At 47.4% G+C, this 26883-nt stretch overlaps 1 protein-coding gene across 2 annotated transcripts in view; it reads left to right on the top strand.

Annotated features, from left to right (window-relative positions):
* The window catches only part of KLHL8 (kelch like family member 8), an 83204-nt gene that overhangs the window by 39482 nt on the left and 16839 nt on the right, over nt 1–26883 (top strand). The window lies entirely within an intron of this gene.

Below are 26883 nucleotides of genomic sequence, written 5' to 3'. Positions count from 1 at the left end.
CTTTATCTCCATCCTTTCTATAATCACACTTTAGGTATTTGAAGACCTTTATCAAATTCCCCTCAGTCTTCTCTTCTTCCGACTATATCATCCTAGTTCTTCAGTCCTTCCTTGTGAGTCATGCTTCCCAGGCCTCTAATCATTTTTGTCACTCTCCGCTGGACTCTTTCCAATCTATCTACATCCTTGAATATAGGGCCCAAACCTGGACACAGTACTCAGGTGAGACCTCACCAGTGCTGAATAGAGCAGAAGAGTCTAGAGCTGTACCGATATATTGGTTGCATATCATATCAGCGCCAGTAAAAGCAAAATTAACATTATCAGCCATTGCCTTTTTTTGGCTGGAATAGCTGATAAATGTCACTGATAAATGCCGTGTGCACGTACGCAAATGTTGGCACTGGATTTGGACCCAGCCCCTATACCTTTGTTCTAGGTGAGCACAACCCTCAGACTGACCACAACACCTGCCAGTTGATAATAGGTGAGTTTATTGATACACAGTGATAACAAAAAAGCAACAATACAAACAATCAAGCAATTCTATATGTACCCTTCCTAGGGCTGTCGTCAGAGTCAAAGTACATCTGGTCAGGATGCAGGCTCCACTCTGAGGCTCTCTCTCTTCGGTGTCAGCAGTCTGGAGGTGGGATGCTGAGGCCCACAGCCCCCCTCCAGTGGGGTGCATGAGACAGGCTGCTGGTATGCCCTCTGTCCATGGCAGCCTTGGGGACCCTTCCCAGGGGACAAGTATGGGGATGGGGACCCCTCTCAGGGAGCAAGATGGGAAGGGACAGGGAAGGACCCTTTGATGAATCTCAGGTCTCTGCTTTTGTATTCTCCTTCCCCCTTGAAGACTCCTGATGACTCTTCATCTGTGGTTATATCCGATTATCTCTCTCTCAGTGGTCACATGACCATGTAGCCTTCTGGACGTTCTCCTAATTTGGTTTGTTCCCTCAAAACCAGGACTTAAGCTCCCCTGCTGAGGCCTTGTTGCTGGTGTCACTTATCTTGTGTTATGGGACAGTATGGTACATGGTTCTTTGGTTTCCAGGCTGTGTGTCCTTGTTGTGTTAGATAACTTGTCTGCTTTGAAGGCTGTGATCTCATGTTATGGCATAGCCTCCTTAATTCTTAGGCCGTGTCCATTTGTTGGCCTTGTTGTGCTAGACAGCCCATCTACTATCTATACCTATAAGCCAGTTCCCAAAAAACAGGCCTTTAAATACTGTTTCTAAGCCAACATATTCTCCTCCTTGAAAATTTATCTTCAAAACATCACTGGCATCACCTGGAATGTCCATGAGATTTGTGGGAAGGACCTACACCAGTCATGCCTGGAAAAGTATGACAGCATTCGTGCTCACGATCTCCAGCGGGGTGGACTATATTGTTCAAATATCGCTCATATCCCCTTTGACTCAGTCTCTTGCCTCAGCATTCCCTAACCAAGCAACCAAGTTTTAGCCAATTAGGTTTAAATAGGCCTCCCGTACTGGGACCATGGGAATGTATGGCCTGAGATGCCTACCAAAACTTTTACACAACATTTCAGGTAGCAGGTTGCTCCGTAGTCAGTGTCTTATCTGATTGTCAAGATGGCTATTCAGATCAGCAAAAACATTTAATGGTCAGAATCTCTGGAGACCAGACATGTCCACGGCAACTTCACTCCTCCTGTATATACTGGGCAATGCTTTCTTCTTGTCTCCACTGGATGCTTGGTGCCATTATAACACTAGCAGTGCCCCTCCATGCTGTAAAAGGCTGGAGAAATGCCAAGGGTTAGGACTTTCTCAATCCATCATGGAAAGCAGGCATGCTGTATCCGGACTTGATTTTCCTCAGGATCCCATCATTCTGCTCTGTGTTCCCAATTTCTGCACAAATTTTGGGAATTAATAAAACTAAGTTACATTACTATTACTCTAATGCAAACAGAGCAAAAACAAAAAAGAACAAAAGGAAACAAAAGAAAAAAACAAACAAAAGGATAACAATAAAACAAACAATCAGTTCAGCCTTCTCGATCTTTGGCATGGCTGAACTCTGTGAGGCCGTGGAGGAGATGCTTTGCATGATGCACCATTTCTTGTAGCCATATTGCAAGTATTTCAAAGCTTATCAAGAAGCTTTGCTTTACACTTCATGGTCTAGTACAGTTGACATCACAATCACTTATAGCAATAGCATTTTACAGACGCAGCAAAACACAAACACTAGACATAACACTATCAAGCTCGATTCCTCTCTGTATCAAGCACATTTCATGATGCTTCAGTGGTGGTTCCATCCTGCAAAACACAAAGACAAAAAGGGAGGGGCTCACCCCTCTCGGTTAGTTTACTCTCAGCTGGTACGCGGTGGCTGGCTTTGCTTGGCCTATAGCCATGTTGGCACTCATCCAAAATTTTTCCCTCCTCACACCTTGCAGAGGCTGCTTTTACAGCAGTGCTCTCCTCTCAAAGTGGCACCCAGGTTTATCCTGCCACATATCTCTTTTCCTTGGCCTTCACCAAGGGTTTTTCTGTCAGGTTATGCTCCCCCTAGGCTTTTCCCAATGAAGGGTAAACCCACAAGACAGTGGGAACTAGGGTTTTAAGGTGCCCTATATTCTCCCCTGCCCATTGCCTAGGGTGGTTATTATGGGTGTGCAAAGCAGGCCATATTCGATTTGAATTCGGCCGAATTTGGTGGACAGTCATTTGATTCACTGATTTGGATCACTGTCCAAATTCAGTTTGGCTGAATCCAAATCTGAAGATTCGATTCTGATTTGGAGAATCAGTGGTTTAACCATAGACACAGTGTTATGTTTTTTTCTACATACCTCAAGGTACCAGCTCATGAGCGCTGAGCATGGGAGTGTGTGTGGTGTGTGTGGTGGGGGGGGGGGGGGGGTGCATGCTTGGTGGCAGACCTGGAAGTGGATGGCAATTGGCCAAGGGGGGACCTCAGGTGCCCCCCCAGGCCAGGAGGCACCAGTTGCGGGGGGGAAGGGGGGCTGCACGGTCAGCGGCAGAGCCGTCTTCTCCCCCCGTGCTCCTGTGGGACTCTCCATCCACCCCACCATCTCAGCGTTCACAAGCTGCCTGGTACCTTGGGGTATGTAGAAAAAATAATGCTGTGTCTAAGTCCGAATCGTTGAATCTCCATATCGAATTGAAGGCTTCTGATTTGATTCGGAGAGATTAATGGGTCTCCTGATTTGATTTGGATTCAGAGATTCGGCTGCCAAACGGGGGCGAATTTCCTCCAAATCAAATCAGTGACCGAAGCTTCGCACAGCCCTAGTGGTTATTATGCAGCATTTTGCAGAGCTTACTGTGCTACGGGTAGCTCCACCACACTAACCACACCCAGGAGGGTGACAGTTTCAGGTCATACCCAGGACCAAACTCTCCACTCTCCTGCTCTGGTGTTCATCACTCCTCATGGGCACAGTCTCTCACTTCTGGGCTTCCTGGCCCCTCCTTGGGCCAGTTGAGATTGCAGGCTCCCAGCTCTGGCAGCTTTAACAGTGGTCTTTTCTCTGTGCCCCTTCTCTGGGCTGCTGGAAACTGAGAGATCTTTGAAGGGTTTGAGAACAGATGTACAGAGAGGAATTGAGAGTGGGCGCTAAAGAGCAGAGCCCAGTCAAAGTTTGTGACAGCGTGGAAGGGGAGGGAGAGAGAGATCTCTCTCTCTCTCCCTCCCCTCCCCTCCCCTCCCCTCCCCTCCCCTCCCCTCCTCCAGTTCTATTCTATTCTGATCTAACCCTTCCTGGACTCCAAGTCACTAACTCTGCTTCACAAACTCTTCAGGCTGTGAGTTTCTGGGTTTCCACGCTGTCACAAACTTTGACTGGGCTCTGCTCTTTAGCGCCCACTCTCAATTCCTCTCTGTACATCTGTTCTCAAACCCTTCAAAGATCTCTGTTTCCAGCAGGTCTCTCTGGAGTCTCTCGTACTTCTGATGGCAATACTTTCTCCAGCAGATCTCTCTTGCAGCTATCTGGAACCCCCACACTTCCTTCTAGGTCTTACCTAATTTCGAGCTTTCCTTTCCCTTACTAGATTTTAATCATATCTTTCTGGGCTACAGGCTTCACAATCTGTTCTCATCAGGAGCCCCTTCTTGCCTTGCTTTTTGCAAACCAATCCATCCAGCAAACCTTGATCTCTCTCTCTCTCGCTCTCTCTACCTCACAGCTGCACAATCTGTGTTGGCCTTGCTTTCTACAAACCAACTCTCTCCCTCTCACAGACGCACAGTCCAGCAAGCTCTGTTCCAGGACCAAGAAAGCTCCCTCTGAAGGACTGTGGGTGACAAATTATACACCACACACAATCCCTGCAGAAAATGTCCCCCTTGCTCAAAAAGGGAACCTTCAAACTATGCCTCTGCAGAGAAAAAACAAAACATGGTTCTGATAAGCTCACTTTTCTTCCTTTGCCCAGAGTAACTTCTGGGCACTGATCTCTGTTTACACAGCTGTACCCTGATGTTTCCCAAAACAAGCTTTTGCACACTCTCCTAGCTAGGTTCTGCAAAGTTCCTGGAGAGGCAGAGGGAGAACCAAATTTCTCCCTCACTTTCCAATCACAAATTCTCTGCCACTGCCTGAGCAGATGTCTAATAACACACCTTGTCTCTTTCTGTGCCACCTGCTGCCTCTATTCTCTAGTGCACATAGGATCCCAAAGCATTCCTCTAGCTGTCTCTGATCTCTCTGAAGCTGCACTGACTGGATAACACTCTGTCTTGCCATAATCTGCACCTATAACCTATACCTTACAGACTCCACAGCAAACACACAAAACTGCTCTTGTCCTATCTCCACAGAAGACTGTAACTATTCCCAAGGACCCTAGAGTCAAAGGACCCAGTTCATTCACACAGCCTTTCCAGCAGAGAGATTACTTTCTTTGCTCTCTAGCTTCCTATTGCAAAGGAAGGTCCGCTTAATCCCAAGCGGGACCACAGCATGTAACCATGTCCACTACTCTACCTGACCTAGGCAAACAAAGTCTCCCAGTCAGCAGTAACAAACAACGTCTCCTGCACAACACTTACAACCCTATTCACAATTACCATACAGCTCCGCCTTACTACAAGTCTCAGCTAACCCCTTTAGAAAAGGTCACTCTGCATCAAGAAAATCCCTGATTGGTCAGATTACTGGCCTTGTATCCAATCAGAGTTGCCAATTGTTAGCACTGGATTTGGACCCAGTCCCTATACCTTTGTTCTGGGCGAGCATAATCATCAAAGCGACCACAGCACCTGCCATTTGATAATAGGCAAGTTTATTGATACACAGTGATAAAAAAGCAAAATTACAAACAATCGAGTCATTCTATATCTACCAATCCTAGGGCTGTCATCAGTCAAAGTACATCTGATCAGGATGCAGGCTCCACTCTGAGGCTCTCTCTCTTAGGTGTCAGCACTCTGAAGGTGGGATTCCAAGGCTGTTGGGCGCCACATGGAGTTGGGGGTCTAACGATTAGGGAGGCAATGATCCAATTGCACATGGATCCTGTTACTCATTAGCCAGAGCAATCAGGGGCTCACAAACACCAGCCCACATTGCTCACAATAGCTTTATTCAGAATAGAGACAGTTTTGGGCAAGGGTCCCAAAAAACAACAAACTGGGGACCGACAATGAACAATAGGTTCTTCCTACATTTATACACTTTGGTTTACGCTCATTAACATTCACTCCACCTCTGCCCCTCTTTCTGTTCCACCCATTTCTCTTCCTATCTCAAGCTCTGCCTCTGTTTACTGTTTGCTTCATTAACATGGAATTACCTATGAATTACATTCATTTACATGCCTTTTTGCTGTGAGCGCATGTTTAAGGCCATGAACTCTCTTCTTTTGGTCGGTCGATGGGCGAACTCTGGAGGTTTCTTTACCAATTACCATTCACCCTTTTTATATGTTCATCTTGGGTGCATGTTATCTTCCACCTTCCAATCTGTTTTTTCTGTCCCATGTTGTACCATCCCCACCCTTTTTGGGCCCTGTATCTTATCTTGTTCCTCGCTGTAGCTGGTTCACAGCACACAGACTTAATTACTGTTTTTTCCAGAAAAATGGTTAACACAATTAAGATGGTTACCTAACATAAGCAAAATCTTATATATAAAAGCTAGATATAGATATAGATATCTCACAACAATCCTATTATATGGTTAAAACTAGTTGCCTAAGCAGCTTCAAGATTATTTTAATACACCATTTTGCCTTGTGGTCAGCAGCTTTTGCTGAGACACAGGTTAAAGCCTTGTTCCAGATGCAGATCCAATGCTCCTCAATAATCTAAATTATTGTTACCCTAACATTCCCTCACAGAATTAGTATAGGCAGCAAAAGAGAAACCTAGCCAATTCTCCAGAGGTCATCACACTCTCTGCACAATACACCCCTTGGGTCTGGCAAGGTGGATGGTGCTTTTGTGTTACTCAGAGGACTGACCTTTGCCTATTGGTGATGACGAGTGGGAGAGTGCTTAGGGTACTTGTTTTCCAGCCTGGGACCAAGCCAAGAAATGCCAATCGTCCAACTGGGACGATTGTACCATAGGGATTTTTTCTGCCTTTCCACCGGCATGAACATGCAGGTGAATTGATTTGCTTCTATTGCGAATTCAGCATATACATACACAAATGCTAACAACATTAAAACCTAACAAAGCAAAAATGCCGATTTTATTGTCCAAGCACTAGCACAGACTTGGGGTGGACTATTTGCAATCATACAGATTACGTTTCCCATCCCACATGATTCTGCAATGTCCATGACAAGTTTGTACATTCCCTTAGCCTCAGCTGTGGCAGCGCTGAGCTGAGCTACCCATCTCCATTCTTTTTCAAACTCCTTTGTTTTTCCATTTGTTCCCACCCTGGAAACTGATGTGCCCAAACAGCAGCGATCCAGCTTTTAGCGGGGGTTGGTCTGACATTGATGTTAAGATTTATTGTGAGTGGCCAATTTATTGTGATGGACCCTCTGGAAGTATGGATTATAATAGAGGCGCCCTCTGAATCTATGGGCCACACACACCCCTTCTGTATTGTTTACCCACAGTGTGGTTAGATCAGATTAAATCTGCGGGTCTATCCCAACACACCCTGTTTCCAACAACAAGCACCTCCCTGTCAGACAACACTTTGGCACAACTTAATTGTGGTGGTTGTTTGGGCCACTCCCTCCACACTGTTCCAATACCTATCCAGGTTCCATGGTTCCAGTACAGAGGTTGCAAACAAGGAACCTAGATCCCTCTGGTGTAGTCACATCCCATACCTCCCGATGTATAACCCAATCCCATTGACAATCTCCTTCCACTCCCGAAGTCAGTTGTCTGCTTTTTGTCCAGAATCCACCTCCAGGCCCAATGGCTGTGAAGTGGCAGAGACCCTTTTGACATACTTCCCAGGTCGATGTCCAATAATGTCTGAACTGCCAAACAGACTTTAGTGTGACATATAAGCTGCTGTTGTCCAAATCCTCTGGCCAGAGTCCTTTCTTGATGTATTTTACTGCACTAATCAGCTGAGTGTTGAGTGCTTGCTGGGTGCTGCCACATGCTTCGTCCCAGGTTAGGTCTTGAAACCCCATCTGTGCAACCTGCAATAAACCTCTTAAAACATGGGTTATGCTTACCCCCGCATGGGTGGTCCATTGGATGGCATCAGTTAATACTTGGCTTTCCATTCTTCCCCCCTGGTCTATGTATGCGATGCCATGCTCTAAGTGGTCTAGCCATTTAGCATGATTGGCTCCCTTATATGATTTCCAAACTCCCATTGCAGAGTTTAAACCATCCCAGTTAGTACCGACTGCATCCCTTTTCCTTTTGACAGGGTGCGTTTGAAACAGGTAAGGCACAGCCCATTTGAGGAGCTGTTCTTGTGCCTGACTTCCTTTGCTGCAGTTGTGAAAACGCTTTAAAAACCACTCATCAGGGGCGAGCATGATTTGCACATGAACTGTGGATGCATTAAGCAGCACTGCTCGTTCTGTGCCACCCTCCCACCAGGGTAAATGATTCTCCCAACTTAAATGTCCACCAGGGTGGGGAATAGAAGACAACAGGGCAAGTACCGAACATGTAACACCACTGGCAAGTCATGGTGTTATTATAAAACCAAGACCCGCATTGCGTCTCCCGATGGTTGGTGCTATCAAACACTGTGTGGCAACTATTAATATCTGACTTGTTATCTGGCATTACTTGACACAGTCCTGGACTCACCATTACCCATTTTTCTCCTGCTGTCCAGCTGATATTCCAGTGCTGGGTTGGAGGCCTTCATTCCAATGTTGTATCAGTGATATTAGCTTGCCAGGTTGATTTGTCATTCCCACCGCACTGTGCCCTTTTGTTGGTACACGAATGTGGCATACCATCCCCCCAAGAATTCATTTTGGGGAGGAGGTGCAATGGGCCTTTCTGCAGGTTCCTCCTCTGTGCCCTCCTCTACAGCTGGAGTGGGGTGGAGATACCTGGCTTAGGACTTAATTGAGGGGGATATTCAGGCACCAAAGGGAGAACTCCAGAGCACCTTCTTGTGTCCTTGTAGGGTGCATCTCTAGCATAAGGAATTAATCCCCAGTACCATCCAGTTCCACCATTTCCACTACAGGTACCTCCTTGCCACCAAGGGATATTTCGTTTTGCCCACCAATGCCAATTTGCAACTTGTTTAATGGTCACATCATGTCCCTTTGGGTTTCTGTATGTGGGTCCCACTGGGGATCCATAATCCAATAATTTACATCCAGTTATTCCACAATGGTAATGGGCGGGGGGGTGGGGGCGGTGAGACAGGGGGCGCAGGTTCGGGACTCACGGTGGGTTCTGGGCCTTTAGGGTAAGAGGGATTTTTTGTATCATAATTTGGGTGATCAGAGCCATCAGCTGCGGGGGAATGTTTTGGGTAATAAGCAAATCCAACATACTCTTTAACCAGAAGTAGGATGCTCCAGCTGATGATCCACCAAAGGTACGCCATTGACCTGGAGTACCACATCCTGGAATTGATTCTTAGGATTCTGTAACACATAATTGTCCCTTCCTTTGGACTGATTAGATGGGTGATTAAAATTTTTTATTTGTGACCAGTGCGCCCACCAAAACCTTTTTTGAGGGCCTTCTAGTTGGACCAAGCTGGGGCCTAACAGCCACCGCAGTGTAGGGTCCTTCCCATTGCACCTTAGGAAAGGCGGGAGACCCCAGATACGTTACCTGGTTTGCAACTTCCACTTGTTGCTCTATAGGGTGTTTGGAATCATACCATCGCTTCATGTATTTACATGCCCATTGCTGCGCCAGCGGTGCATCTTGGTGGCTTTCGTTTACTGCATCAGTGAGTGTTTCTACCCATTGGTCAGTGGCTTCCCACATAATGATGTCCTCAGGAATAAGGCTCAGTACATTTTGCCAGCCAGGCATTTCCCAGCCTGTCATGAGCTTGAAAGGGGAATGTTTCATGCTGGCAGTGGGACATGCCTGAATTCTCATTAGGATTTCATAGACATTAGGGCTGGAAGGGACCTCGGAAGATCATCGACTCCAGCCCCCTGCCCAAAGGGCAGGAAGTCAGCTGGGTTCATAGGATCCCAGCAAGATGAGCATCCAGTTTGCTCTTGAAGGTGTTCAGTGTAGGCGCTTGAACCACCTCCGGTGGCAGGCTGTTCCAGACCTTGGGGGCTCGGACAGTAAAGAAATTCTTCCTTATGTCCAGCCTGAAATGGTCTTGTAGTAGTTTATGACCATTCAACCTAGTCGTCATCCCTTGGGGCACTCTGGTGAACAAACGTTCCCCCAGATACTGGTGGTCACCCCTGATAAACTTATAGGTGGCCATCAGATCACCCCTGAGCCTGCGCTTTTCCAGGCTAAAGAGCCCCAGGGCTCTCAGCCTGTCATCGTAGGGTCTGCTTCCCTGACCTCTGATCATGCGCGGGGCTCTTCTCTGGACTCTCTCAAGCTTCTCCACATCCTTTTTGAATTGTGGAGCCCAAAACTGGACGCAGTACTCCAGCTGCGGCCTCACCAAGGCCCAGTACAAGGGGAGAATGACGTCCCGGGATTTGCTTGAGAAGCATCTATGGATGCAAGCCAGCGTTTTGGTCGCTTTACTAGCTTCAGCATCGCATTGCGGGCTCATGTTCATCTTGTGGTCAATGAATGACCCCCAAGTCTCTTTCTTGCATAGTGCTAGCCAACATAGCACTGCCGAGCCTATAAGGATGCGGGTTTTTCTTCCCAAGGTGGAGAATCTTGCATTTATGGGCGTTGAACACCATCAGATTCTCGTCCGCCCACTTGCTGAGCCTGTCCAGGTCAGCCTGGATCACCCGCCTGTCTTCTGGTGTGGATGCTTTTCCCCAAAGTTTGGTGTCATCTGTGAACTTGGCCAGTCCGCTTCTGCCTCCAGTGTCCACATCATTAATGAAGATGTTGAACAGTATGGGTCCAAGGACAGAGCCCTGGGGGACCCCACTGGTCACAGGACACCACGATGAGTGACTTGCATCAATTACTACCCTCTGGGTCCGACCCCGGAGCCAGTTTTCCAGCCAGTGGATCGTGGAGGACCCAAGGTGACAATTGGCCAGTTTCTCTAAGAGGTGATTATGGGAAACCAGATCGAAGGCTTTTTTGAAGTCAAGATATATGACATAAATCTCTTCTCCCTTATCCAGGTGATAGGTCACCTGGTCGTAGAAGGAAATGAGATTGGTCAAGCAAGACCTACCTGCAACAAACCCGTGCTGGCTATCCCTTAAGGTGTTGGCGTTGGCCAGTCCATTAAGGATGGCCTCTTTTAATAAACTTTACTAAGATCTTCCCCAGGATAGAAGTGAGGCTAATGGGCCTATAGTTAGCCGGATCCACTTTCCTCCCTTTCTTGAAGATAGGCACCACATTGGCCTTCTTCCAGTCTTCGGGCACTACACCAGAGCGCCAAGAGTTTTCAAAGATCTGTGCTAGAGGCTGGGCTATGATGCTCACCAGCTCCTTGAGTACCCTGGGGTGAAGATTGTCAGGGCCGGCTGACTTGAAGGTATGCAGATTCTCAAGATGTTCCTTCACGAAGTCAGCATCAATGGAAGGCAGGGGATCACCCTCACCCGGACTTCCCTGTCCTGTAGTGGGCATGGGCGTCCCATGGGACTGATGAAAGACCGACGCAAAGTACCTATTTAATAGGTTGGCTTTTTCCTGGGCGTCAGTTGCCCCATCTGGTTCAGCAGGGGTCCAACATTGCCCCTGCTTTTCCTCCGGCTCCCCACATATCTGAAAAAGGACTTTTTATTGTCCTTGATGCTCAAAGCTAGTTGGAGTTCAGTTGCAGCCTTGGCTTTCCTGGTCTGCGCCCTACAGGACCGGACCAGTGCAGAATAATCCTCCTTGGAGGTGACTCCCATCCTCCATCCTTTGTAGGCCTTTCTTTTTAGCCTCAGGAGGTCTGCTAGGTCCCTGGAGAGCCAGGGGGCTGCTGTGCCCTCTTGCTGCCTTTTCTCCGAGATGGAATAGACTTAGTTTGTGCTTTGAGGATCGCTCCCTTGAGGAGCAACCACTCTTCTTGAACTCCCCTTTCTCCGTGGTCATGGTCCCTTAGGGCCTCACTGACAAGCCTCCTGAGCTTGTTAAAGTCGACTTTCCTGAAGTCAAGGACTTCCGTGTTGCTGAAGGATGAAGAGAAGTACTTCGTTCTAGTTCTTTCCAGCGATGGACACTCCCTTAAGCACCGTTGGGCCCATGCAATGGCATCTTGTTTGAGAGTTGACTACCATCCTAACAATTGAACCATTTTGATCATTTCTTGCACACTGGGGTGTCCTCCAACTTGGGATCCATGTACCCATCTCAACAACACCTCATGTGATGGCTGAAGGATGTAGGGAACCGCTGGTAGCTTTTTGGTAACCCATATTCCTTTTACTTGAAGTTCTCCAGCCGGGGGGAATCACCTGTCCGATCTCACTGAGCATCCCATTGCTCAGTTGCATTACCTGACTGATTGTAGCAGCTTTAACTTGAGCCCATAAAGGCAATTCCTTAGTGGCAGATCTTGCTGCTCTATCTACTTCATTGTTTTGCGCAGCCCCCCCATCCAGTCTTATGGTGGCTTTTAACTTTAACCATTTTGAGTTGTTTTCCCTGTGCTACCTGGAAGATGCGTTCCCAAATAGCTCGATGCTTGATTGGAGACCCTCAAGCATCTTTGAATTCGTTGGCGACCCACCATCCTAGGATTTGGGTTGCTCCTTTATGCACATATTCCCTGTCTATGACTATGACATGAGAAAAACAGGGATTGTTAGACATGTTTTGAAGTGCAATTAGAAGTCTTACAGCTTTGGCCTCTTGGCTGGTGGACCCGGGAAGTAGCCAAGCTTCTGTCTCCTGGGGTCCCATTATGGCACAAGCTGCTCGAGCCTCTTCTGTTCCTGCAAAACTTTCATCAATAAACCATAATATTTATCCTGATTGTACCTGCCGTGAAGATACACTGTGAATAAATACTGGTCAAGCGGTTTGTCCCAGATGATATGCATGACTTTTCAGGGGTTATCCAGTCAAAGATACAAATTTCCGTTGAAGGAAGGGGCTGAAACCGAATTCTTGGGTTATCTAATGCCATCAAAAAACGACCAGTCCATGGGGTTGCTAGTCCTCCCTTTAACAATTCTCCATTTCAAAGCAGCTGACAGGTCATGTGGTGTTCGAATGCATACTGCTTCTCCACGTATTAGATACTTGAACTTTTGTAGGGCCCAATACATACTTAGCAATGCCTTTTCTCAAATCCCATATTTCTGTTCTGTGACGCTTAGCCTCCAGGACACAAACGCTAAGGGAACATCAACTCCATTCGTTTCCATTTGTTGAGTGGCTACTGCTGTCAGATGTCGGTTGATGGTTCGACACCAGATTTCTATTTCCATTTTGGGGATCCTAGCACTGAGGGCGGGGGCTCTTTTTAACCAGTCTTTTAGCTTTATGAATCCAACTTGGCATTCCAGAGACCACTCCCATTTGGTTTGCCACACTGCTTGGTGGAGTGGTTCCATAATTTTGCTGCAATCAGGTATAAACTCTCAGCTAAACCCCACAAGACTGATAAAAGATTGTAATGATTTTCGGTCAGTAGGTGGCAGCATTTGACAAATTAGTGAAAGCCGATCAGTGAAAATTTGTTTTACCTGACAAGTGGTTGTGAACCCTAGATACTGCACTTCTTGCTTTTATTAGCTGGGCTTTAGGGCTATTTACTTTGAGGCCAGCATTTTGTAAAAATGGAAAAATTGCTTCGGTACAGTGGCGACATTGTTCCTGTGTCTCCCCCCAAATGAGGATATCCTCTACATATTGCAGGCAATGCTCTGATGCAGGCAACAGTACCTTTTTCAATGCTTGATGGAACAATGTGGGTGCATTATGGTACCCCTGTGGCAGCCATGTCCAGACATACCTCAATCCCTGCCAGGTGAAAGCTGTTTTCCATTGGTCATCTGAATGAACCGGAAGACTCCAAAAGCCATTACTAATATCCAGAGCAGAGAACCATTGTGCCTGGTTAGTTAGCTGGCTAACTATTTCAGGAAACAGCCACTACTGGTGCCATGAGGGTAAAAACATCATTTAATTTCCTATAATCAATGATGAGTTGCCACATACCATTTTGTTTTCTCACTAGCCATACAGGAGAATTGGCAGGAAAAACTTGGGGTTGGATAATTTTGTGCTCTCACAAGGTTTGAATAACCATGGAGATGCTCTGAACTGCTTCCCTTGGAATTGGATATTAAAGCGATTTAGGGGACATTCCTACTGGAATCCAGACCGGATCCTAGTTTTTTAGTAATCCTGCATCCAGGCTATTAGCAGCCCATATGTTTCCTCATGTCTCCCAGCCTGTGGGAAGGATTGCAGGTTTAAGCGCTTTGACGGAATGGCAGGCTAATTCCATGGGTTGCTGTGTTGGACCCCCCTTGACCCATAAAAGCTGGCTGGCTAAGTCTATGCAACAATACTGCAAGAGTGGCATTCCAGTAATATTAAGGGATGGGTGACAAGTCCAAGCCAATTGGAACTTTTGTATTTGGTGATGCAGGTCGTTTACGGACACAACCCATGACACCCTCCAATTTTGATTAGAACCTCCCGTGGCTCCTGAGAATGAGACCAGGGATTTTTCTTCCCCCTCCATAGGGGAGATAGTGTTGCTGAAATTTAGCATGGATCCAGTATCTAATAGAAAAATTTCATCAGGCGCCCCTCCTTCCACTCAGCCCCAGATCCAGGGTCTCCTGTCCTGATTGAATTGGAATGGGAGACAGTGGCTGACTGCAGGAGGCGCAGTCTCAGTCCTGGAGGGACATGGGTGGATTCTCAGGCTCTGAAATGAGGGCGAGAACCCGAGGTGCTGGGTGAGGGGTGCCACATTTGAAACATGTCACCCTGTTGGGAAAATTTATGAGAGGGCACACTCCTTGGGGGCACTCCCAGTCCCCCAGTCTGCGCGGTTGGGGACACTTTCATAGATTTCATAGACATTAGGGCTGGAAGGGACCTTGGAAGATCATCAAGTCCAGCCCCCTGCCCAAAGGGCAGGAAGTCAGCTGGGGCCATGGGATCCCAGCAAGATAAGCATCCAGTTTGCTCTTGAAGGTGTTCAATGTAGGCGCTTGAACCACCTCCGGTGGCAGGCTGTTCCAGACCTTGGGGGCTTGGACAATAAAGAAATTCTTCCTTATGTCCAGCCTGAAATGGTCTTGTAGTAGTTTATGACCATTCAACCTAGTCGTCATCCCTTGGGGCACTCTGGTGAACAAACGTTCCCCCAGATACTGGTGGTCACCCCTGATAAACTTATAGGTGGCCATCAGACCACCCCTGAGCCTGCGCTTTTCCAGGCTAAAGAGCCCCAGGGCTCTCAGCCTGTCATCGTAGGGTCTGCTTCCCTGACCTCTGATAATGCACGTGGCTCTTCTCTGGACTCTCTCAAGCTTCTCCACATCCTTTTTGAATTGTGGAGCCCAAAACTGGACGCAATACTCCAGCTGTGGCCTCACCAAGGCCCAGTACAAGGGGAGAATGATGTCCCGGGATTTGCTTGAGAAGCATCTATGGATGCAAGCCAGCGTTTTGGTCGCTTTACTAGCCGCAGCATCACACTGCAGGCTCATGTTCATCTTGTGGTCAATGAATGACCCCCAAGTCTCTTTCTTGCATAGTGCTAGCCAACATAGCACTGCCGAGCCTATAAGGATGCTGCGGGCTTTTCTTCCCAAGGTGGAGAATCTTGCATTTATGGGCGTTGAACACCATCAGATTCTCGTCCGCCCACTTGCTGAGCCTGTCCAGGTCAGCCTGGATCACCCGCCTGTCTTCTGGTGTGGATGCTTTTCCCCAAAGTTTGGTGTCATCGGCGAACTTGGCCAGCCCACTTTTGACTCCAGTGTCCACATCATTAATGAAAATGTTGAACAGTATGGGTCCAAGGACAGAGCCTTGGGGGACCCCACTGGTCACAGGACACCACGATGAGTGACTTCCATCAATTACTACCCTCTGGGTCCGACCACAGAGCCAATTTTCCAGCCAGTGGATCGTGGAGGACCCAAGGTGACAATTGGCCAGTTTCTCCAAGAGGTGATCATGGGAAACCAGATCGAAGGCTTTTTTGAAGTCAAGGTATATGACATAAATCTCTTCTCCCTTGTCCAGGTGATAGGTCACCTGGTCGTAGAAGGGAATGAGATTGGTCAAGCAAGACCTACCCGCAACTTGTTACCTCTTTAATCGCCTTCTTCACGACCAAAATTTTCAGCGTGTGGCTTGATGGAGGAGCTGTTACAGGCCAGCTAGGCACTGTGAGTATATTAATTTAGCTACTCGGCTGTTTGGTTTGGGATCGAGGAGGCAGAGCTGGGAGTAAAGCAATGGTAAATTTATTATAGCTTATACATATACAACAGTTAACAGAAAGATAAATGTAATAAGTAGATAATGCAGTATTAAAGAGCTAATAGTAAATAATAACAGATAACAAGAGATAAATAGATTAATCTGTCACAGGCCAGCAGGGCACTGTGAGGGTATCAGCCACTGGCTGTTTAAAACAACAAATAGACAGACATGGGTTGGCAACTTATTGATAATGCCAGGTGCGCGCCAGGTGATTTTAGCGAAGTCAGGCATCTCCAATTGACGCTGTTGGAGGGATTACCGGGGAAGTTTCCTTGATCAGGATCTGATTTTTACTCACACCGGCACACCGGGAGTCCAGAGTCCAGGCTTAGAACAGCAATTTCTGTTCTGTTCCCTTCTTCCTGTTGGTCACCTGACGCATGCGCTTTTTATACTTAGTCTTATGCTAATCTGCTGGCCTTAGGGCCGTTCACAATCTTGTTTTATAGCTATTACCCTATGGGATTAAAAGGTATTAAAATTATTATAAAAGGTAAACTTGGTTTTACCTAAACTTGGGTTTATCTAATGGTACTATCTGTCTTGGGTACCTAAACTTGGGTTTATCTAATAAGTAAATTACAACACAGCATATTTAGGTTTGAAATTAACATTTGGAAGACTTAGGTTAAGGGTGATGCTTTTTAATTGGATTTTTGGCTACATTAAAATAGCTTTCTGGCTTTGGACATTTAAAATAGCTGATGCTTCTTGAAAATTTTGAGCGTCTGCAAAGCAGTTGATGCAGGAGGTCTAAAATGTAGTGTTGGGATAGTACAAGCGGCCAGAACTTTCCCAACAAACCCGCTGAGCTAGGGTAACATAGGGAGTTGCTGGTTAGGGGTGTTACACGAATGTTGGGGGGACTATTGGGCCACCCCCTTTATAAAGTTTTTAAGCTTATTAAAATACCATTTACAGGGTACACTGGAGATTGATCTAAATACTTGGGGCCTTCTGGGGTTATAATTTTCCAAATGGGACGATGTAAGTCCCATTCCTACATACATTTTTTCCCCCTGGTTCTGTTGTTAAGAGATGGACAGTGGACCATGTGCCGTTTGCTACTCCATGTACAAAAAAAAAAGCATTTTGTTTTGCTACACCCCTCCCATCGTGTGCTTCACGTGTTTCGGTAAACTAACCGTTGGGTTAAAACTGGAGGTAGTCCATGGCGTTCTAAGCCAGCAGGCCATTCTTTGTGTTTGAGATCTCTCGTTACCTGGGAGAAGTGAAAGTTAAGTGAAAGCTGCACTTGGGCACACGCAGTGCTTTAAGTTTAATTAGCATCAGCTTGAAAGGCTGCATGCATCAAAAGGTAACTTATTTGTACTGCTTTTCACTCAATGGTTGCTATTAATTTATTAGTGTATTTTAGGGCTGTGTTATTAATTATATCCCCTTTAGTGAGAGAACCTATGGCTTGTTGTATATTTATGATTCCTTGGGTGTTTTTCCAATATTTATGTATGTTTTAAACTCCCATGGCTGAATTAAGCCCATTTTACACATGGTCTAGACCATCTTTTTTTTTTCCGGGTGATTGGAGGCTGGGCTGCAGGTTGGAAAACAGTTGGCCAGGCCCAGCACAGCATATTTTCTGCCAACTGAGCACCGGCAGAGTAGTTAGGAAATGCTGTTTTGACAAACCATTGCTTGGGGTTAAATGTGATACGGGTGTTGAACAAGGAGGCATTAAGGAGACCTGGAGCTCTGGTCTGGGACCTCCACCACGGGGTGACATTAGATAAGAGAGGTAGTGGATACACTTGTGGTGGCTCTTTTTGAATTAGCAGCGTGTATTCCTGCTTAATGCAAAAAACGGACAGGGGTTCTCCTGTTTGGGTGCTTAACTATTTCCCTTCTTGTTTTGGGGATTGGTAAACTTCCCAATGGGGTTGGTTTATTTGCTGGAGTGAATCTCCATCTGTGTACTTGATCGCACACTGTCCAGGTACGACTATGGCATGGGTATCGTGCAAAAATGATTTTGGCACGGTGCCCCCCATGAGTTCGGCCAGTTCTTCTGGGTTGACTAGGGCTGTGCCCTGCAGATTTTCCCAAACTGTTTGGTGATACGCGGCTCTGGTATATTTAATTCCGTGAGCATGCCCCCCTTTATCTATATGGCGGAACCACAAAATACCCGGAACATGAGATGTGTTGGCCTTTCATTTCGTGGACTACCACTTGACAGCATAAGAGCTGTTTTTAAACTGCTATAGTACCTTGCTGTACCTGGAGGTCTGGTGTACTTGGTGAGCTGTACACCATTATGCCAAAGTGACATCAGGCAGGGGAACTGCTGAAGCGATTGTTTCCCATGGAGGCGGGGTCGGAGATTTTGGTAGCCTCCTTGGGCTCTGGGTGGTTGTAGAATCTCGAGTTGCAGGCGGGGTTGCGGCAGTGGTCACATCGGGACCTGGGGTGGGCAGCATACTTGCAGGCAGAATATAACAGCACTACAATAATTTTCCTCTGTTTTACACTCGTTTTTCCCTATTTTAGCATATGGGAGGAAACCAAGTAACCACCCTGTCCCACAGTAACATTGACAGATTTTTCCTTGCCAGTCTACAATCCATCGCCAATGACTGAGGCCAGTTTCGCACTTTTTTGATTGCAGCTGGGTTTATTCATTACAGCAGATGCTCTTACTACAGAGCTGTTAGGCAAGGTGAAGGTGGGTCGGACCACATATCCTGGTCGTCTGGCACCTCCAGCTCCTACTACCTGGTAGGGAGTTCCCCGTGCCCCTCTCCATTCTGCACAGTCCAAAATGCATAGCTGGGCACTAGTGTTTAGTAGCATGTTAATTGACTTTTTCTTTCTACTTAAACAAATCTTTATAGGTACTTAGATTAAGGGGCTGATATTATTCTGTGTTACCAGTTCCCGATCCTCTACTGCCCCCATGATGACCCCTTGCTCGGGGGGCTGGGTCTGCTGGGACTCCTACTTCGGGGGGTTGGGGGGTGCCAAGGGTTCTGTTTTCTTCCCCTTCCTGCCCCCGCAGTGTTTGACCCATAGCTCTTGCAAGACCATGGTTGGCAATCTGTTAATTTGCTCTTTACTAAACCCTGCCGCCAGTAACTTTTTCCACATTTGAGCCCACGGGGTTTTAGATCTTTCATTTTCCACTTTCCCGGACTTGGGGCGCCCTGCCGGGTCATCTTTCTCGGGGGCCACTGCCATGGCCTTGGCAGTTTTTATTGGTTTGGGAAGCCCTGGCTTCTGTAAGATGGGCAGAAGCTGTACTAACTGCTGGATTGCATTTCTTACTGGGTGAGTCACTAACTCTTGTTGTAATGCCAGCAGAGCTGAAGTACATTCTGTCGGTACTCACCGGCAGAACTTCCTCCACATGGCTTTTGTCACCAGTTCTTCATCTAGAGTGTGCCTCCAGTTCCCTGCTTGAATAATTTTAGTTACAGCTAGTTGATACAGACAGCGGCTAGCTTCCTCTAAGTTAGCCCATGCCCAAGCTCTTTTTGCACGTTACCGTAACCCACAACAGCCACCTGTATTGCAGCAGAAAACAGATTAATGTCATGGTCCTGCCCGACCCACTGACCCAACTAGAGTTCGGGGCAGAGAACCAATTGTGCTGCCTCAGTGCGACTCACAGATACTGCTGAGGCTCCTTCTCCATACGGTTGAACTAACAGTTTATTATTTGCTCCCCTGGTTTGGCCTTATGTTGTTCTTGTAATTGTTTGATTTCTGTGTGAGTAAAGGAACGTGTCTCCATCCGGAGATTTCCTCCTTGTAGCCCCGCACAGGTTATCACTACTGGGAAGGTTTGGGGCTAACTCCCCTCCTAAATTCTCTTGGGTTAGTGGGGCATAAGGAGGTGGGATCTCGCAGGCCACTTCTGCAAGTCTCATATAGTTATTATTTGAGTCATCCCACAGCTCAGTTCTTGGAATTTCGCCATAAAGACGCTACCGGACCTTTTCAGGGGAAGGTTTGACTGATCGTGCCACTTGCACTTTCTGCTCAAGGGAGGTGATTGCCTATGTGACTAGTATTTTTCCCTCCCGACGCTCTAGTATCTCTAGTCGATCATGAGCTGCTCTGGCAGCCGCATATGTGACACCGCTAGAATCCTTTCTTCTCTTAATTCCCTCTCAAGCTGGGTTACTCGGTCTTTTAGGGACTGGTTCTCTTGATGGAGCTGAGTGGCTTCCTCTGCTCCCAGTCTTAGGCAGGTTGCCAGCAGCCAAGACAGGCATCCCTTCTTAGGTCTGCCCCTCTGCACGGCAGTGAACGCAGCCTACTGACAGGGTACTGTGGTGGGATCTCTCCAGGTGCGTCTCAACCTCTCTTTATTCCACCCCGGATTCTTAATACCCGTAACCTCTTCTATCAAAACAGACAGTGGAGTCCACCCCTCTGCCCTCTCTGCACCATTTTTCCCCTCTGAACTCTCCATCCTTGATCCTGTTCATGACACCAATTTTATCACAGGCCAGCTACGCACTGTGAGTATATTAATTTAGCCACTCGGCGGTTTGGTTTGGGATCGAGGAGGCAGAGTTGGGAGTAAAGCAATGGCAAATTTAGTAAATAATAACAGATAATAACAAGAGATAAATAGATTAATCTGTCACAGGCCAGCAGGGCACTGTGAGGGTATCAGCCACTGGCTGTTTAAAACAACAAATAGACAGACATGGGTTGGCAACATATTGATAGTTCCTCAATGCCAGGTGTGCGCCAGGTGATTTTAGCGAAGTCAGGCATCTCCAATTGACGCTGTTGGAGGGATTACCGGGGAAGTTTCCTTGATCAGGATCTGATTTTTACTCACACCGGCACACCGGGAGTCCGGAGTCCAGGCTTAGAACAGCAATTTCTGTCCTGTTCCCTCCTTCCTGTTGGTCACCTGATGCATGCGCTTTTTATACTTAGTCTTATGCTAATCTGCTGGCCTTAGGGCCATTCACAATCTTGTTTTATAGCTATTACCCTATGGGATTAAAAGGTGTTAAAATTATTATAAAAGGTTACTACCTAAACTTGGGTTTAGCTAATAAGTAAATTACAACGCAGCATATTTAGGTTTGAAATTAACATTACTTTGCTTAAATCCAACCCCTTTGCAACTCTCTGACTATGGTTCTTTGAGATGTACTTTCCTGGAATGTGCTGGGTAAGTTAGGCAGTTGAATCTAGATTTTATTATCATCAAGGCTAAATTTTGCACAAGAAGGAACTATTAAATTAGCTAATCTTACAACTATAGCTTTGTTTTTGAGGCCTAGTGAGTTTTACAAGCAGTTACAAGTTACATTTGCGGGTTACAAAAATACAAGCATTATATTAGACAAAAATTCCAAATGCCTCTAAAAAGCACATATTTATTTCTTATTTATTTGGTTCTGGCCATCTCAAGGAGCTTAGCCAATAAATCTTCCATTATGCGTTCTAATCGGCGGAGCTGTGACTTGGACTCCGCAGCCCCTTGGTTCTGTTAGGCTTAGGCAGTTTGTTGTAATCGCCACCAAGCTTCGGACCGATCGAGGTAATTATGTAAGTGGTCAGCCTGTAATGTTCCCTCCTGCATCTCTAACATAGTGATTAATTTCTGGGGCCAGCTGTATCCATGTATCAAATAAATGGCAGGCCCTATTGCCTTCTCCCCCAGGGGCCAATGCCCATTGTACAGCTAGGGGATCTTCCCATACTCAGGCCCAAACCTGCACTCGTTCGATTATATCTCGGGGATGTTCTTTTGGAAGCAGGCGCTTTCACCTTGGTCCATTATATAGATTCCATAGAGCTTTTGGGCAATATCTGTCATTCAGGCCTGTCACTGTCCGGTTCCTAGATGGGCGGGACTGATTCCTTTTGCTAGCCCAGGTAAAATTTCAGCCAAATCCATGCTTGAAAACAGAGCAAGACTTTATCAGCCTTTACTAGCCACTGGGTCCAGGCATTCCATTCTAAAGGCATAGGGCCTAATTGGACTTCTAATGCTTTTTGCTCCATTGGGCTAGGGGAAGTGATTCTAATGCGCTGCAACTGAGTCGTCCCTTCAGGCAGGGTTACATCAGATCGGTGCAGTAGTCTTTGGTCAGCAGGGGCAAGAGCTCCGCCGGCAGGAGGGTTCAGGTATACAACTCACTCAATAGCATGCGCTTCTGCTGAGTAATGGGCGGGGGGGGATAGGGTGGGATAGGTGGGGAGGCTGAGGGTGGGTAAAAAGGGAGTGCCGATGGTGTTACTGCAGGCAGCATCTTGCCGCTTGGAACAGTGACGCTTTGAGAATTCGCTGTATTTTCCACCTGCAGCTTATCAATAAGCGACTTAAGAGATTTGATCTTGTACTTTGCACTTCGCAAATCCTTTGAGTCTCTTTCCCTCAACAGCAAGCACCGAAGCTTGACTGAATAGTTGCTGTTGGGCTATAACCTCTTTAAGTTGACAAATAAGAGCATCCTTTTCTTGACAAAGCTTTTCCTGTTCTTGCCACTCGAGCCATAAGGCCTGAACACCCCAAGACGATGCTTGGAGAGCAGCAGCTGCTTTCCTGAAGGTTTGCTCATGTGCTTTTTCACTTAAAATTCCCTCGGCCCAATCCTGGGCCATACTCCAAGCTGAGCTAGACAGATTCTCCTGGGGCCCCTGCAGTGGGCCCCCATTCTGTTTAACCTAATTCTCAATAAAATCACAGAGGTCTCCCTGACCCCATACACAAAGAGGAAAAGTCTCTGAACCTGCTGCCATGCTACTGGGGAAAGATAAAAGAATGGGGTACGATAGCTGAGATGGGCCAAGAGAACCTAGTACATTCGATGCGATGTACGCCCTAGAGAACCCAGTACACCTGCTAGGCCTTACCCTGGTAGGATTGGGATGATCAGTCCCCTCCAAATGTGTGTGGAATCCTGCCGACTACACCAAGATGTTAGACCCCGACTCCATGCGGCGCCCAACGACTAGGGAGACGGTGATCCAGTTGTCCATGGATCCTGTTACTCATTAACCAGAGAAAGCAGGGAGCAAACACCAGCACACATTGCTCGCAACAGCTTTATTCAGAATAGAGACAGCTTTGGACAAGGGTCACAAAAAACAACAAACTGGGAACCTACAGTGAACAATAGGTTCTTCCTGCAGTTATACACTTTGGTTTATACTCATTAACATTCATTCCACCTCCGTCCCTCCTGTTCCACCCATTTCTCCTCCCATCTCAAGCTCCGCCTCTGTTTACTGTTTGCTTTATTAGCATGGAATTGCTTATGCATTTCATTCATTTACATGCCTTTTTGCTATGAGCGCATGTCTAAGGCCAGGAGCCTTCTTCTTTTGGTTGGTCAATGGGCAGACTCTAGAGGTTTCTTTACCAATCACCATTCACCCTTTTTATATGTTCATCTTGGGTGCATGTTATCTTCCACCTTCCAATCTGTTTTTTCTGTCCCATGTTGTGCCATCCCCACTCTTTTTGGGCCCCTGTATCTTATCTCATTCCTCACTGTAGCTGGTTTACAGCACACAGACTTAATTACTGTTTTTTCCAGAAAAATGGTTAACACAATTAAGATGGTTACCTAACAAGCAAAATCTCTCATATAAAAGATATATAGATATAGATATATCGATAGATACATCTCACAACAATCCTATTATATGGTTAAAACTAGTTGCCTAAGCATCTGCAAGGTTATTTTAATACACCATTTTGCCTTGTGGTCAGCAGCTTTTGTTGAGACACAGGTTAAAGCCTTGTTCCAGCTGTAGATCCAATGCTCCTCAATAATCTAAATTATTGTTACCCTAACAGAGGCCCACAACCCCCCTCCAGTGGGGTGCATGAAACAGGCTACTGGTATGTCCTTTGTCCATGGCAGCCTTGGGGACCCTTCCTGAGGGATGAGAACGGGGATGGGGACCAGGGACCAAAACGGAGAGGGACAGGGAGGGACCCTTTGATAATCTCAAGTCTCTACTTTTGTATTTTTCTTCCCCCTTTGATGAATCTTGATGACTCTTTGTCTGTGGTTATATCTGATTGGCTGTCCCTCAGTGGTCACACATCCACGTAGCCTTCCGGGCCTTCTCCTACTTTGGTCTGTTCCCTCAAAACCAGGACTTAGGCCCCCCTTTTCTCTGAGGCCTTGTTGCTGGTGTCACTTATTTTGTATTATGGGAAAGTATGGTACATGCTTCATTGGTTCCCAGGCTGTCTCCTTGTTGTGTTAGGCAACCTGTCTGCCTTGAAGGCGGTTATCACGTGTTATGGGATTCCCCCTTCAATTCTCAGGCTGTGTCCATTCGTTGGCCTTGTGCTAGATAGTAGGCCTGTGCAAATAGGGAAGCATTTGATTCAGATTTGGCTGATTTGGAAGACAGTGATTTAATTTGGAGATTTGCATCACTGTCCTGAATCGATTCAGCTGAATCGGCTTTGGAAGATTTGGCGCCGGTTCAGAGAGATTTGGTGATTTGGGCATAGACTATAATGGAGAATCACAGAAAATATCTATAACTCACTTTTTGGCAGATTTAGATGAAAACAGCAGGAAAGATGGCCCTTTCTGAGGGCATGAGGCCTGCCAAGTTTCAAGGAGATAGGTGCAGGGGTTTCTGGGAAATGGCACCTCAAACTTTTCAAAGCAAAACTCGTGACGTGTGACTTTGTGTGTGTTAAGGTGCAGCAGGATGAAACCAGCAGGGATGGTAGCTTGTAGCAGGGGGCCCTCCTGGTGTTGGTTAGATCTCTGCCTGACCACCTGTTTCTGGGCCAGCTGCCTGCCCCTTTTTCTGCCATGCCTTGATGGAAAACTGATTCGGATGTTTCCCACACGGGAGGCTGCCCATTTAGGTGTCTTGGGGTGACATCCATTCCACAGCTCCGTACTTCCCCTTACACTGCGGCCCATGCCTCACAGTTGGCATCCCAGGCAGCTAAGCTCACCTGGAGACTCACAACTCCACTGCAACCAGCAAGCCTCAGGCCTCTCAAAGATCTTACCGCTATGGGGTTTCCGTAGCCAGGACTGTGCATTCATGTGGTAGCTGAAGGTTATAAGGCGCCTCCGACCTGCCTTTCACCGGGGACGTTTGTGGTTCTGGCACTTCTTGGGGGCTGCCGCGCCACCGGCAGTCCTACCAGGCCTCCCAACCCTGGCAGGGTTCAGTTTTAGGTCATGCCCAGGACCTGGGGCTGCCTCCTTCCCTATAGCACCAGCCCATACCTCCAAGTTCATCCTGGCACGGGAGCTCAGTAGGGAGATGTTCTTCTCCTGCTGGCTGGTGATGGAGTAAGTGCTGCCTCCAACTCTGAGAGTGGGGCATTAAATGTTTAAAAACAAAAAAAAAGAAATAGATGTGGGTGGAGTAAGCAGGTCGCACTCACTCTGTCTGCAGGTGGAGGTTGGGGAATCCTAGCAGCAGGAGGTTCACTTTCAGGAACACCAGCTGTTCCACCAAACCAGAATCTAAGCAGGTGCGGTGGAGTGTCACAACATTCCTAGCAATGTTGAACACCCTCTCGCTTGGAACGCTGGTTGGTGGACAGGACAGGTGTTCCTGGGCAGCCGTGGCCAGATACTGCCACCTCTGGCTGCGTGTTGCCCGGTAGGCCATTGGATCAGTCCAGCGGCTCCACATCCTTGAGATAAGTAGTCACTGAAGCCTTGGTGCTACCTGCCCGAGGCTGGGGTCTGGTGCGTCTAGACCTCAACATGGAAGCCATGCCCTTGGCCCACATTGGCAGCAGCTGGAGTGGAGGAAACTGGCTGGTGCTGGAATGCTGACACGGGGAAAGTGGATCCCCCTCTTCCATGTCTCCATGCCTCTGCCCTTCTGCCTCCCTGACTCAGTTCAACAGCACCTCCGTCCAGTAATCTAGGGGTTTGGTGCCGCACGTGCTCCTCTTCACCCTCAGGTTGCACATGCCCGCAAGCACGTGGACTGTTCTGAACCGCAAGGGATCCAACTGTTTTTTGATGCCCTCCTTCAGTCACTTCACCAGTGCCCGCATCTTGGTGAATATGGCTTGCCCCAGCCAGGAACATTGATCCCCTGCAACTTCTCCATTTGGTTCTCAAGCTCCTTGACTATGGGGGTCACCTGGCAAAAGAGGTCATCACCAGCACTGAGTCTTGGTGGCCTCAAAGAAGGGCTTGAGGATCACCAAGATCTGGGAGATGTTATCCCACTCCACTTTGTTAAGGGTACCACTAATCCCAATCTCCCCAAGCAAGGCCATCTCATGGATGGCCTTCTGTTGCTTCACCAGTCTTTCCAGCATCGGGTATGTGGAGTTCCACCGAGTCTCCACATCCTGCATGATTTTCTGCTGCACAATGCTTAGCGTTACCTGTTTGTCCCACAGCATCTTGTCCCCCTCGATGCTGTTTTTGAAGTAGCCCACCACCTTCCTGCATTTTGAAATCATCTGGGTGATAGTGCCGGTGCCATCACCAGCAGCCCCCTCCCCCTCCAGGGCATCCCTGTTCCCCCTCCAATGCATCCTTGACTATGGGTGGAACTTGTGTGCCACAGCGGATGCCACCAAAGTTGGCATCATGGACTACCTTGACCTTATTGACCCCATTGTCGGTGACCATGAACTCGCAGATGAGGTCGCCCTGCCCAGCGAGCCACCTCTGCAGCATGCGGTTCATGGCCATCATGATCTCCCTTGCTTTGTGGGACTCATCCATCACCTCTGCTTGAAGGAGAGCCCACTGATGCCCTGACTGATCACACCAGTGTCCTGTGAGGGAGAAGTAGGCATGATCTCCATCCCAGCTGCTCCAGATGTCTGAGGTGAAGTGTAAAGCTACCTGCAGCTCCTCCCTCAAGTACTCCCCGCATGCCTCATACAGGGAGGGCACCACTGTCCTGCTAAAGACGGTGTGTATGGGCACTTGG

Source organism: Alligator mississippiensis, chromosome 2 (genome assembly GCF_030867095.1).
Source record: "Alligator mississippiensis isolate rAllMis1 chromosome 2, rAllMis1, whole genome shotgun sequence".
Lineage (NCBI taxonomy): Eukaryota > Metazoa > Chordata > Crocodylia > Alligatoridae > Alligator > Alligator mississippiensis.
Note: the sequence above shows the minus strand (reverse complement) of the source record. Positions and strands in the feature narration are given on the sequence as shown.